The following is a 14,582-nucleotide window of genomic DNA, read 5'->3' on the forward strand; positions in this document are numbered from 1 at the left end:
AGGGACTTGGGGGTCCTGGTGGACAACAGGATGACCATGAACCAGCACTGTGCCCTTGTGGCCAGGAAGGCCAATGGCATCCTGGAGTGTATTAGAAGGGGGGTGGTTAGTAGGTCAAGAGAGGTTCTCCTTCCCCTCTACTCTGCCCTGGTGAGACCACACCTGGAATATTATGTCCAGTTCTGGGCCCCTCAGTTCAAGAAGGACAGGAAAATGCTGGAGAGAGTTCAGCGCAGGGCAACAAAGATGATTAAGGGTGTGGAGCATCTCCCTTGCGAGGAAAGGCTGAGGGAGCTGGGTGCCTTTACTTGGAGGAGACTGAGGGGCGACCTCATTAATCTTTATAAATATGTAAAGGGTGAGTGTCAGGAGGACGAAGCCAGGCTCTTCTCGGTGACAACCAATGAGAAGACAAGGGGCAATGGGTGCAAACTGGAACCTTGGAGGTTTCACTTAAATATGAGAAGAAACTTCTTCACAGTGAGGGTAACAGAACACTGGAACAGGCTGCTCAGGGGGGTTGTGGAGTCTCCTTCTCTGGAGACATTCAAAACCCACCTGGACACATTCTTGTGTTCCTGCTCCAACAGGCAGATTGGACTAGATGATATTTCGAGGTCCTTTCCAAACCCTAACATTCTGGTTTTCTGTGACTCTGTAATCCACTTTCAAACTGTCGGTATTCCCAGTCTTCTCTTGTAAAGGCAAGAAGACCGGGAGTTTTTGTTTTTTTAGTTTAATCGAGTTTATGTTGCTAAACCATATTTTCGGTTTTACCTTTATTGATTTACTAACCTTGAATATGTCAGATCATATGTATATACACATTGCATAATATGCATTATTGTATTTTTTAAAAAGGTAGGTAGGGTCAGTGCCACTGCCAATCCCTTCTACTATTTTAGATGTCAGGATTAAGTAATTCTGAGATAGGACAGGACTGTACCTTTACAGAAGAAGAGCTGAAAGTAGACGTACTATAAATATCTTAGAGAGAATTGGGAGGGGTAAATAATGCCAAAAATGGAGGCCTATGCATGGCTAATTCACGCACAGATGGAAGGGTGGCTACATTTGGAGGTAATACTTCTGAGAGGTGAAATTATGAACAGAAGGAAAGGGCATTTACTTTTGTAAACAATCTGACTTACCACTCTATGTATATTGAACTTTGCAGTTTGAAGAAGTACCTTCTGCAGCCAAAAAATATTTGCTTCTAGTCTGTGAACTCTATCTGCTACAGTAATTCAGCCACTGCCATTGCACACTTTTGACACCTCAGAAACAGAATATTCAAACAAAGCTCAGGCTTTTAATCTTGGATTTGGCCTGATGGGAGACCATCCATCAACACTGATTGAATGCCCACTTGAACCTTTAAATTTGCAGCTTTTTCTGTCTGGGCAAAATCCTTCAGTGTGAGTGACACACCCAGCAGTTTCATACAACTGCACTTCAAAATATGCCTGGAAATGGGGACAGAGCGCTGGAATTTAAGTTCTCAAGCATATGCTTTCATGGTAATTTTGTTACATGAGACCATTAAGACCTTTAAGTGGTTTGAATAGAACAGTAAGTGCAGGTCAGGTAAACAATAAAAAGGGAAAAACAAGCAGGCAAAGATGGGAAAGTATTTTTCTTACACAACTGAAGCAGCTTCTGTGACCATAACATAAACAAAAGTAGATTCTTTCAAGTGAAACCATTACCTACAGATAGTTTTTAAAGTCAAATTATTTTCCAACAGAAGCCATGGGAAGTCAGTTAATCCCTTTCACAAATTGAAATGAATGATCACATGTAATTTTCTGCCTGTTAAAAAAAAGTTGATAGAAAGCCACTTATATTGCTTCTGTTGTTATATAAAAACAACACTAGACTTTTCTTTCCGGCAACATTTCTCCTTAGCCAAAAAGATACTATCCTGTATTTGATACAGAGCCATAGTTTGAGTCAATTTTTTGCGTCACTGTCACTTCCACCTTTACTTGTCCTGCATCCCCTTCCCTTAAAAAAATCTCCTTGAACTCAGTGTAATAAAGTTGAGGTGGCCCAGCATGCTGAAAGCACTTACCCTTAGTATAAAATACATTACATACCTTTATCGTGATACATGGGGCGAACATTCAGTGAAAGGTCAGGTAGCTTTCTGTTACTTGGGAAGGTGTGGGGCAGACTGATGCTTTTACAGAGCTGAGAACCAGCTGCATGTGTTACCCTCCAGAGTATCAGAGGCAGACAACCCCTAAATGCCACAAAAATCTGTGCATTTTCCTATAAAAGCACTTCATCAGATCTTGGTCATGTTAAGCAATGTACTTACTGTTGTACCTTTTTTTCATGCACACAGCCTATTTAATTGTCATGGTGCGCTCGTGTTAGACAATAACTACACTTACACTTGCCACTGTACACATGTTTTGTACCCTGACTGCACACACCTCTCAGCCCTTTCTGACTATGTGAGTTCCCAGGTACTGGCTCTTGTGACAAGTGCATCAAGTCAAATGGCAGCTCCACGTCTGGTTGTACAAAAGGGGAAGAGTCTACAGAAGGAGTAACTTCTGCTAGCAGGGGCCCTTTGAGCAGAAATGTAAGTACTTTGAGGGAAATGTAAGTACTATGAAGATATTAATGGAAAGTACTATCAATAGTATTGTAAGTACTATTAAGATATTAATGCAAAAACATTTAAAACCATACTTGATCTCAAAATGGCTAGTTACAAAACACAGTCATTACTTGTTTTTAAAAAGTTAGCACAAAATAACTGCTTTTTCAATAATAATGTAACAAGAGGCCAACTCTTTAAAAAGGGTCTGTGCTGACTTCTGTGTAATCATTGCAGTGTGTAACAGTTTAATGCTGTTACAGATTTACTGTTTTAGGCTGCGCATACATTTCCATGTACGTAAACTTTGTGTAAAATCTTACCAAATTCACAAAATGCAGAATTTAAGCCACACAACAAGCCAAGGTATCAGTAAAAGTACCGATCAGTGTTAGGAATTGAATGAGCAGTATGTAGAAGTCATATCTGCCAAAATGGACATGGAATGTGTTTTAAGGAAAAAAAAAAAAAAAATTAAAATACCCCAAACAAACAAAGAAACAAAGACTATACTTCTAACCAGCCTGCTTGATGAAATATTATATGCAGTGCTAGAGGTTTGCTTGTAGGGGTAGGTATAACAAGGACAGGGTGTGCATCCTCCTTCTCTCCTGACCATGGAGCAACTGAGCTCAAAAGCAACCAGACTGAACCTTTCTAGGCCGTGTGGCCAATACGCGAAGTCCACCAGACTGCACCACAGAGGACACCCACCCAAAAGCTGCACACAGCTTTGTTACAGCAAGATCTTGAAGCACAAATGGAAACAACACTGCGATCAGCAAGTCACACACTTATCTACAAGAATTAGAGATGCAGATACTGGCCCACCTGCTTGGGGCTGCTAATGGTGGGGTAGGGACCTGTGCTTCTCCTTAATGAAGCTGAGTGGACAACAGTAAAACTGGCCAACATTTGTGGTTATTTCAGGCTAAGGCAGTTCCCTGACCGGTCTTGCTTAATTCCCTCAGCCAGATGGAAGTAATGCTGCATGATTCTGACTGCAAGGAAATCATTAGGATAATAATGCATAAAGAATAATCTATGCTTTCAAAATACCACTTTATTTGAGATGTCAAAATCTTTAAAAGAAATCACTCAGGTATTAATTTTGCTTTATAGCACTGTACCTATTTTTTCTGTATGGAGCTTGTTGCAACATTAAACTGCTGGGTGCAGGAAAAAACAGCACCTAAAACTCTTCTGGTTGTGTAAGACAGCCTGATCAGTAATGGAGCTCCTTGCTGAGGAGTTCATCGCTTTCAGAGACTAGAATGGAGCCTTGGTAGAAAGGTTGTTTTGCTACAGAGCAAAGGAGACAAAGTAACTCAATTCAAAATATGTTCAATTTTCCAGTAAGCATTACTTTCAGGTACAACAGATGAATAATCTTCTGTACAAGAGAGAAAAACAAAGTGATCTGTGCTGAGGTCTAATTCACAGGGCAGGTTCTACAATACGGATTTTTCCACCTTGTGGCTCATTGTACTACTTATATTGTTACTCTACACTTATTTATCAATTACGCTTATTTATTCATACTTGCTGACTAAAGCCGGGTACCACGAAGTGCAACTCTAACAAAATAAATTACAAATTCTAAGTTGTGAATGGACTGGGTAGCCAGTTTGGTGGTGGCAGTCATCTGGGGGCAGAAGAGATTCAAATAGTTGAATTTCCAGAAATTACTAGTATTTTGCACATGTGATATTAGGTCAGTGCAAAAGTAATTGCAGATTCGGACTGTGAATTTTAAATTATTAAAACTAGACTCAAACACATCTTTATTAATCAAAATAGGAATGATTACAATCAACACACTTTTGCCTATGACAAATAAGTTTGTTTATTCCTCTAGTGTAAAAGCCTGTGCTTCAGGATTTGACGAACTCTTGGAAAGCATTTTCTCCATCCTGCAGGTTGTGGAAGCATTTTCCTTGCAAAAAGTTGTTGAGATGCTTAAAGAAGTGGTAGTTGGTTGGCAAGAGATCTGGAGCATGAGACAAAACTTAGTAGCCCAATTTGTTCTACTTTTGAAGTGTGGGTTGTGCAACATGTGGTCAGGCATTTGTCATGGAGAAGGATCGGGCCGTTTCTGTTGACCAGCAGTGGTTGGAGGTGCTGAGTAGACTTCTCAGATGTAATGGTTTTGCTGGGATTCAGAAAGCTGCAGTGGATCAGACCAACAGCATAGCACTGAACAGTGACCATGACCCTTTTTTGATGCAAGTTTGGATTTGGGAAATGCTGTGCAGATTTTTCTTTGTTCGACCACTGAGCTGGTCATAGACAGTTGTCATATAAAATCCACTTTTCATTGCATGTCACAATCCAATTGAGAAATGGCTCATTTTTGTTGTGTAGAATAAGAGAAGACAACACTTCAAAATGACAGTTTGTTTTTTTTTTTTTTTAATTTTCAGTCATCTCCTGAGGCACCCAGTTATCACACTTTTTCACCTTTCCCATTTGTTTCAAACGCTGAACAACCACAGCATGGTTGACATCAAATCCTTCAGCAACTTCGCATGTAGTTCTAAAAGGATCAGCTTTGATGATTGCTCTCAAGTGGTCATTGTCAACTTCCAATGGCCTGCCACTACACTCCTCATCTTCAAACCTCTTGTCTTCTTCGTGAAACTTCTTGAATCACCACTGCACTGTACATTCATTGGCAGTTCCTGAGCCAAATGCATTGCTGATGTTCCAAGTTGTCTCCTCTGCTCAACAACCCATTTTAAACTTGAATAAGCAAAGCATTCAAATTTGCTTTTTGTCTAACGTAATATCCATAGTCTATAATAAATATAAAATAAGCAGCATGTAATAAGTCAGTAGCAAAAAAACCAACCATCAAGCCAGAAAAGTGCATTAAAATGATGTATAACATAATCACATTTATTTAAGAATGTATTCCAATATCAAACGGCAAATAGCAATGCAAAAACCGCAATTATTTTTGCACCAACCTAATAATTTAAAGAGACTATTTTCAATTGTCAGCCATTCCACTGGAACGAAAGCAAGTGTATGTCAATTTACCACACTATGACACATAACCGTAAGAGGTGATAATTTCTGCTGCACCTTTTTTGCTCTTAACTCACAAAAAAACCCAGACTTAAAAATAAAAATAAGCTACTAGTAGAAACCTCTTTTCAAGGCCATGAAGTAAATTGAGAACACACAGTATAGGAATGCCCACTCTTAAGATTTTATTGCAAGTTTAATATGTGATGAAGTCTGGAAATTTTAAGGACTTATACACAGAAAGACAGAGAATATAAAAGCACACAAGAACATCACCTTTAAGTTGAACAACACTGAGCCTCGTTTGACATGAAAGCCAACTGCATGATTTTGGAATGAGGTTGCACGTGTGATTTATTTCCCCTCCAAGAGACTCATTCCCCTCCAAGAGGACCTCATTACAGTGGATGCTCCTTATTTTTTGAGCTTCGACCCTGAAGATGTACCAAAGCATTTGCAACAGAGAAAGGATCTGCTATTTGGTAAGGAAAGATGATGGGAATATACTGGAAGTGATGATGTGGCTGATGCTCCAGTGCACCTTGGAAGCAGCACTTGGTGCATGACAGACAGGAAAGGGATATAGTCGCAAAGGAAGGCCAAAGTACTCGCCAGAAAACTTACAGTCACAATTTTATCTTTTACTGCTGAAGATGAAGAAAGGCTGGAGTGGCCCAAGAGCAGGACGACAATGGACTAAAGGAGCATGAATCTTCAATTTTAAACACAACCTTGGCAACAGAAATGATGAGCATGGCTCACAGATTAAAAACGAGGGAAAAGGTTAGCAATGTTGGAGGCTGGAGACAGCAGGTAAGAAGCAACATGACCCAAGCCTGATATGGAATAGATAGCTTGCTGCTGCTGCTCTGTTACAGCTCCCATGACAGGGTTGGGCAGGGTTTTGAGACCAGAGAAAAAGCCAAGAGAAACAGCATAATGCACAATAAAAAGGGCAGATGCCGGTAAAGTTTGGGCAAGCAAAGGTCAAACGAGACAAAACGAAGGCGCGCCACGCGGCTCTGGAGAGTGACTCAGCCAGCCGACATCCGCCGGGGTGCGCAGGATGCGGCCCCGTGGAGGAGCGCGGCCGCCCGACCGGGGGTGTGCGGGGGTTCGCAGGCGGCCGCAGCCAGCCCTCGGCTCTTTCGTTGTGGTGCCGTGAGTCCCCGGCGGACGCCGAGGCGGGCGGAGGGCGAGCCGGCGAGAGAGCCGCCCTGACCGCCAGGAAAGCAACAGGCGGGAAAGCGCCCGCCCGACCGCTGCCGCTCACACAGACTTTCCCGCCCTCATGCCTGGCGAGCCCCGCGCCTCTCCCACAGGGCTGCCCACCCCCGCTCGCGCGGCAGCGGGACTGTTAAAACCGTTACGGCTCTCACTTTCGAACTGATTCAAACTCGGCGAGCAGCGCGGCCCCTCCCCGGGCTGCGCCGCGCTGTCTCCCGATGCCCGCCAATCCTCTCTCCTCCCTCCCCCCTCCCCACCCTCCACGTGAGGCGGCGGAGAGTTTCAAGCCTCTGCGGCCCGGTGTGTGCCGGCCCCGTCCCCGCTCTGGTGAAGGGGGAGCCGGGGCACCGTAGGCGCGAGGCCGGGCCGGCAGGCGGGCGGGGGACACGGCGAAGCACGAGCCCCGCGGGCAGCGCGAGAACAAAGAACTCTCCCGCCCGCCTCCGCCACCCCCCCGCACGTGGGGAGCAGGCTCCCGCCCCTCGCACCGCCCACCGCCGCGCCTGATTGGCGAGGAGGGCTCTGTCCGCGTCCATCCAATCGAGGCGGTGCTCAGCGCTCGCCAATGAGCGCGATGCCGATTGGACCGCCGCGTTTGGCGCTCGGTCCGGGAGGGTGAATCCGGCAGCCGGAGGCTGAGGGGAGGGAGAGTGAGTGAGCGGCGCGGAGCTGACGGCGGCAGCGGCGGCGACCGGGCGGCAGCGCGAGGCCGGGGCCGGCGGGCGAGTGAGTGAGTGAGTGAGTGAACGAACGAGCGAGCGAGCGACACCTCGCGGGCTTGAGGCGTTGGCGCTGGGAACAGCTATTTATAACCGGCTCTCTTTGTAGTGGGGGGAGGGGAGGAGGGCGCGGAGGGAGAGGATGGGGTGGCAGAGGGGCGCCGGCTTCCGAGGAGCAGTCTCTTCCCGTCCCGTTCCCGCGGGCGCAGCGAGAGGCGCGGGGGGCGCCGGCGGCGAGACGCGCGCTCCCGGCCGGTGACAGCTGGAAGGGAGAGACATGGAGTCTGAAGTGCCCTTTGTCTAAGTTGGCTCCGTCCAGCCCGGCCGGCGGTTCGTGTTCCGACCCCAGCTCGGCGGAGCGCAGCCCCAGGCAGGAGGCTTAACTCGTCGTTCCCCGCTCCGAGGGTGGGAGGCGGCGGCGGGAGGGGGGCCAGCGTTGCGAAGGGAGCGGGAGAACGGGAAAGACCCGGCGGTTTCCTTCCCCTCCTCCCCGTTCCTGCTGACTGCATGCGGTGGCGGCTGTTGCAGGCGCGGTTTGATTGAAGGGGTGGAGGGGAGGCATGTGTGTGCCCAGCGTTCACACGGCAAGTTCTCGGAGTGCCCGGCGGAGGAGCCAGTGTACCCCGGGTGACCAGCGTGGCACATGGCTCTCCCCCGCTGAGGCGGGCTCCCGGGAGGCTCGGACAGGTCCACCCCGGGCTGAGGCGTGCTCAGCCCCCCCCGGAAACGGGGCGAGCCGGGCGGGGAGTCTGAGCCTGGCCCGGGCCGCCCACCCGCACCCCGCTACCCTGGAAACCGGTTTTGGGGCTCGTCGCCTTTCGGGCTCCCGACCTTGGGGAGGGTTCGCGGTTCAGGGAGGGAGTTTGAGAGAAAGAGGATAAATCACTCATGCGGCGACTCCGGCGAACTTTCTAATCGTTAAGGGCACTGTACAATCCTCATTTACCAGGGCGCTGTAAGAAAGTTCATAGGGAGCTGGAAATTCTGTTTTTTGTATCTAATGTCGCTAAGCACAGGTATACAGAACGCTCTTTAAAACAAGGGTATCAGAGAAGGTGTGGAGGAGTGTACTGGGCAGAGCTGTCCCTGAGCAACAAATGTATGACTGAATAAAGAAATCGGTGTGTTGCGGCATCGTGCGTATGTGTTTGACAGTAACAGGTATTCATAGCGATTCAGAAATTGTTGTTAGCAGACAAAACAAAAGCAGTCTATACATAGATGCAGCAGGAATGGGATAATAAGCTTGTACATTGCGATACTTATTTCTAACTTACGAAGCACTATCCTTATTTTATTGAGCTAAAGAAAACGTGTGTGGTTTTTTTTTTTAATTATGGAGCTGAAAGTTCAGATTTTTGGTCTCTGACAGCTTGTAACAGTTTGAAAAAGGTTGCAGGATTGGTTTGTCTTTAAGTCTAGCAACTGTAGTTTCAGCTCTTATGAGTTTAGTTCTTACTAATACAGATTTCAGTGAAGAGTTTTACCAGCTTTTTTAGTGTAATCTTTACTTCTAAAATGGGTTTTCCTCATAGATAGGTTCATCGTTTTTTAGGGGTTGGCATGTTCAGATTCGTCATGTGACTTACCAATTTAAAAGGTCATTCTTTCTTTGTCCCCGGTCTATGTCAAATTCAGAGTCTGGGTAATGTTTTTTTGTGGTAACAATAAAGGATCTTCAGAAGGGTGAGTATTACTTATACATAGTGTGCTATAACTACTCTCACTTTAGATTATTAAAATGTGAATATTTAAGATCTATAGTCTCTTTCAGAGAACATATTTCCAGATCTACAGAGTCTTTCAGAAAGCATGCTTCCAGTATTTTAGGAGATATGGCTCAAAAGTTTTGTGTGGCATGTGGAATGTTTTTAACTTTGAAAGCTAGTGCTTTCTGAAGTACTGGCTTTAAGATTGTTACATTTCTGGTTATGGAGTTTCCTTTACAAAAAAATAAAAGGAAAAAAGAGAGGAAAAATAGTTGTGTTTTATTTTTTTCTTCTTCTGTCTACCTGAGGAATGAAAGTAACAAAGTTAATCAACCTTGTAGAGAAATCTGTGACAGTAAGATATTCTATGAGATACCAACAGCTATTTTCAGCTTAAAAGAATTCAAGATTCTAGTTTAGGAAAAAATGTCGGGGGGAAAAACTTTTTCAGATTTTTTTTTTTTTTAATATGTAGTTTCACCCTTAAAAGAAACAGACATCGTCAAAAGGTCATAAAATGTCTTTCTCGGTTTAAAATGAACTGAAGTGGCAGTGTGCAAACTTAGACCAGAAACTTGAAATTCAAGCTCAATTTTTTTTTTCCTTGCTGTATTTTTTCCCTCTCTTGCTAGAATGTCCAGCAAGCAGAAATATGGTGTTTTTATTGAAGATATGTCTTCAAATGGATTTTTTTTTGTTCTGTGACATTGCAGCATTCATAGGTGAAATGTAAACGTATTTCTGCAGTTCTGCTTACCTGCAAAGAAACTTCAGTTTAGTGAGACGGGAATTTTTGTAGTGTATGATTGAATGCACTAACTGTATTATATAAAAAGAGCGCAAGCTGTCTGCTGCTTTCTGTAAAGAGACTTATGTCAGAATAGTGTACATCTGGCATCTAGCACACCCCAACACTATTACCAGAAAAGATGGTGTACTCTAAAATTCCTCTCAAAATTAGTAAAAAAAAAAAAAGTTATTGTCAACATTCGCAAGAAGATTCTGCTTCTTTAGCTGCATATATCATGTATACATTTTAATAAGTTCACAGTTATAACGTTAACAATTTTAGATGACAGTACTATGTTCATGTGATTGACTAGTGAGAGTTAATATTGAAAATGGCTGCACTAATGACAGAAGGCATATTTAATAAATGTTTGCTTTATGTTGCATTTGAGTGGAAGTGCTGTGGGAAATTTTAGTGTCATCTGGAATCTGGAAGTTCTGCAATTCTACTGTTAATGCATATAGATGCATCTTAGCTAACATGAGGAGAAGTTATCTGTGAAACTTAAGGGGGAAGAGAGTTTTCTTCAGCAGGGATGCTGAAAATCTCAGGAACAGGAACTGATCTCTGCTAAGCAGGGAAGTTTACTGAATTAAGTAGGTCATCTTTACAAAATTACCTATTCAAGCAAAATTCACTTTACTAGATTAAAAACGTGGAGGAAGTGTACTACGTACTGTAAATCTAATTCTTAATGATTTGATGAAGTATTTGAATAATACATTAGGAAACAAGACTGCTGCTAACAGAAGCTGTAGAACAGTAACAGGAAGTTTACTTTAATGTTAAAGCCGCTACCCACCTTCTGTTCATACTATCAGCGAAGTCCATGGATAGCAGTGCCAGGCTCGTGGAAATGGTATCTGATTGAAGACAGCCTCTGTCTGTATCTATAAATTTATAAATGTAGCTGTACATTTAGTATCTATCTATCTATATGACTTGTACAAGTGTTCTAGAATGGCCAAGTCAATCTTTAAATGGATGAGTTACTTTGGTACTGACAGTTTATGTGATAAATTCAGTAAAGTAGCTATGTCTGAGAGGAAGAAATGTGACACAAGGAAAAACCTTGTATAAAATGGATGCAAAAGAGGGAGAGGTGTTTCACAGGGGAACGATAAAAACATTGATTACAAGTTAGACTGCTTGGGTTTGGTTTTTAGGTCTGAGTATATGCTCAAGAGTTTTGTTGAACTAAGGATTAAAAGGAAAACAATGTACAGAATTATTAAATAGATATTTTACCTGTTCTCACAGAAATTAAAGACTTTGGGATGACGCTGTGTATGTCTATTTATGGATGGGGTGAAATTAGAGAGTGAAATTTGTTGAAGGAGAGAATGGGTTCCACTGAGATCCAAGCAAGAAACAGTAAAGTTTTCAAAAACATGTTAGTGACAATGCTGCGTTCTGTAACTGATAATAGTAGGTATTTTGAATGTTACACACTTTTTCTCATTGTAGTCCTAGATTTCCACTGAGATGTGTCAGACTGTAGTCTTGAGGTCTGGATCCTCAGTGAAACTGAGAAAACTACCTCCAATGTTATAGTCAGAATATATAAATTAAAAAGATAAAGTAAAACTAGTAAACATGGGTTGAGGCAACTCTTGAGAAGAAGAGTGCAAAGTAGAAGTATAATTTGCATTTAATACTGAAAAATTAAGCCTCTTTTAAAAATAGTGGAAAAAGAAAGGAATTATTAAATATATATGTATGATTTAACCACAGACTTGTAAATTGACTGTCATTTAAAAATTATTGTGAGAGAAAAGGATGTATCTTAACATCCCTGCTGTGTCCAGAAAAAATTATAACCAAACAACAACTCCCGCTCGCAGATTAATGTGGGTCAGGCCCTTATTTTAGGAATCTTTTGGCTGATGTCTGTATAGAGTATGTTTCAGTAATTGTGTCTTTTGCTCAATTTGTCAAAAATGCTGTTGTCTTGGGAAGATTTAAATGCATTCTGTGCTTCCTTTCTAATGGTAAAATCAGTAATGCTTTTAAGGTGAGAAGGCCATTTGGAAATCTAGACAGATACTGTGCGTATTTGGAACGCTGTGGATAAAAATAATGACATAATGATGTGAGTGGATCAGTGCAGTATTGTCATTTGCTTGAAAATGTGATATAGTACTTCTGAAACTTCTAATTTGGATATATACAGTTTCATCAATAAATGAGGTAAAAATGACACCTTACTGTGTACAAATAAAGACTTCCTTGGTTCTAAATTGCAGAAGAGCTTGAGAATTTGCTTTTAGCTTTATTTTTTATATATACATATGGTGCCTGCTTAAATGATGTTGTATGTGTAATTAAGCAAGCAAAGTAGTACAAATTGCAGTCTGCATCCTGGGATTTCTAAGATGTGAACTGAAATTAAGTCCTTCAAGGGGGTATGATTTCCTTATACTCTTAAATTATTTTTTAATCTAGAACCAGGGCTATTTCCCTTGACAATTTTTGTTGTATCTGACTCCTTCCCATTCTGCCTTTGATGAGATTGGTTCAGTTTTTCCTGCCATGCATTCTCTTTTCACAGCCTGTGTGTTTGCTTTAAATCAGATGTAATCTAAAGAAGTAAAGCCTTTCAAGGGAAGGAAACTCAAATCTTAACACTCATAGATTTTTTTTTTTTTTTTTTTTTAATGTGAGCCGGTTTTCTCTTCATGTTCTTTAGCATGAGTAGATTTGACAAGCTTTATATTTTTGTGTGTAGTTGTCTGGCTTCATTTTTTACTAGTAAGATAAAAAATTCTAGAGAGAGAATTCAGTTTGCTTCTGTCAGAAATCAGGCAGATGTGTGTTACAGATGCTTGATTTGCCTGTGAAACTATAACACGGCAAATGGATTAAAGTCATTACGTTATTATTGTCTCTCTTTTAATGATACAATTTATAGCTGTGGGCAGCATAAACTTAGTCCTTTGCGATAAGTTCTTCCAGCTATATGTCCACCAGTTTGTACCATGTTTCTAGTGAGTATTTATTACTAATGTATGTAGTGCAAAGTTAGATCCACTGTTTAGCTATTAGAAGAAATTGACATATGTTGTTTTATTCTTAAAACAGTTTAACCATTATTGGTATTCAATCCATCATTGCTTTGAAACTTGGGAGACATAATTAGGTCCAAATCCTTTGAATATGTAATTCCCTTCCACAGCCTAAGAGAGCTGAGTTTTTCACTGAAGGGTATTGGGGTTTGGGGGTTTGTTTGCTGTTTCTTTGTTTTGGCTCAGATTTTTTATTCTGTTTTAAGATAAACTGTTCCTCATTCATTTTCTCCATTAAATCAAGCTTCTGGGAAAGTAATCTCTCTGTTTTTTCCCTTTATAAGCAACACTTAGTCTGATGTGCTGATGGTTTCATCCCCATATACCTTATAGAATAGGGATGCCATACAGTAGACCCAGTTATTTTGAGGGCTTTAACCTGAGAGCTGTGTCAATAACTCTTATCGTTGCTCTCATCATTTGAAGCTCACTTTGGAATTTTTTCAGACAATTGGCAAATACCTGTTCAGCTCCAAAATCTGCTAGACTGTTAAACAATAAATTCTTCATACATGAAAGCATAAAGTCCCTCAAAGTTTAGGCCTTTTGCCTATGCAGGGAAAGAAGTATGGAATAGCTATTGAACTACTCGATCCTTATGTGTCAGGGCTTTTTTTCCAATATGCTTTTGTGTGTGTGGATTGAGCTGAAGAACCTGTGGCTATTTTAGACTGTTTAGAGTAAAAAAAGGTGTGTCCACAAAACAAGTTCGTGTGAAATAGTCAGTGCACTTCAAATTCACACCCTAAATTATTTTGCCTGTGGAGACATGCCGTTAGTGTTCCCAGCAAGTGTTACTTTTTCTGCCAGATTTACCCAGGCTATCAAAATGGTAAATTTTAAGAGATGGAGGTGTTAGGCAACAGAGGTTATGTGGAATGTGTGTGGGAGTCATCTAACTCCTCTGGGTGTCTGTGAATTAATCAGGAGAAATTCAGAGGTCTGCATTTGAACAACACGAAGGTGAAGTTCAAGTTCTATGCATAAAACTTTTACTTTCTCCTGACAAGTAGCCAGGCTTGGTTTTACGTAAGAAATGTGGGATGATTTTAGTGGTGAATTGTAAAAAACATGATCAAAGTCAGGCTTGAAATTTTTCTTGCTGTTTGGAGTTTTAAAATGTTTTATTTAGTTTTTGATCCAAATAGTCTCACTCACACATGCAAATATAGTGTTTATACATGCAGATATCCAAGTAAAAAGTAAAGTGTTGCATTATCTGCTGCACAGTGTTTTGCTGATGTTCCGCAAATTGAAGTGATTTGAGTTGATTTTCGGTTAGTGCCAGTTTTGGTTTGATCTTTAATATAAAATACTTGGTTATGATTTCCCTATTCTTTTCCCTCTCTTCCCCAGCCAAGTAGATGAGTATGTGAACTTGTTATTTTTATTTCCAAACCGTTATTTTTCTAAAAGTATCAAATGTTGAAA

The 14,582-nt window shown here is 41.9% G+C and overlaps 1 protein-coding gene across 10 annotated transcripts in view; it reads left to right on the forward strand.

The window, feature by feature from the left end:
• The first annotated feature begins 7,450 nt into the window (after positions 1-7,450).
• EZH2 (enhancer of zeste 2 polycomb repressive complex 2 subunit) overlaps positions 7,451-14,582 on the forward strand; it is a 48,658-nt gene continuing 41,526 nt past the window's right edge. For 5 of the 10 annotated variants that reach the window (XM_065830465.2, XM_071804690.1, XM_071804691.1 and 2 more), the window contains exon 1: positions 7,495-7,602. The gene's annotated coding sequence lies outside the window, so the exon portion shown is untranslated. Of the gene's footprint in view, positions 7,607-7,819; positions 7,958-14,582 lie in introns of those variants that run through there. The other 5 variants (XM_065830464.2, XM_065830463.2, XM_065830471.2 and 2 more) reach the window with 5 other exon arrangements.

The sequence above is a fragment of the Patagioenas fasciata genome, chromosome 2, assembly GCF_037038585.1.
Source record: "Patagioenas fasciata isolate bPatFas1 chromosome 2, bPatFas1.hap1, whole genome shotgun sequence".
In the NCBI taxonomy this organism is placed as follows: domain Eukaryota; kingdom Metazoa; phylum Chordata; class Aves; order Columbiformes; family Columbidae; genus Patagioenas; species Patagioenas fasciata.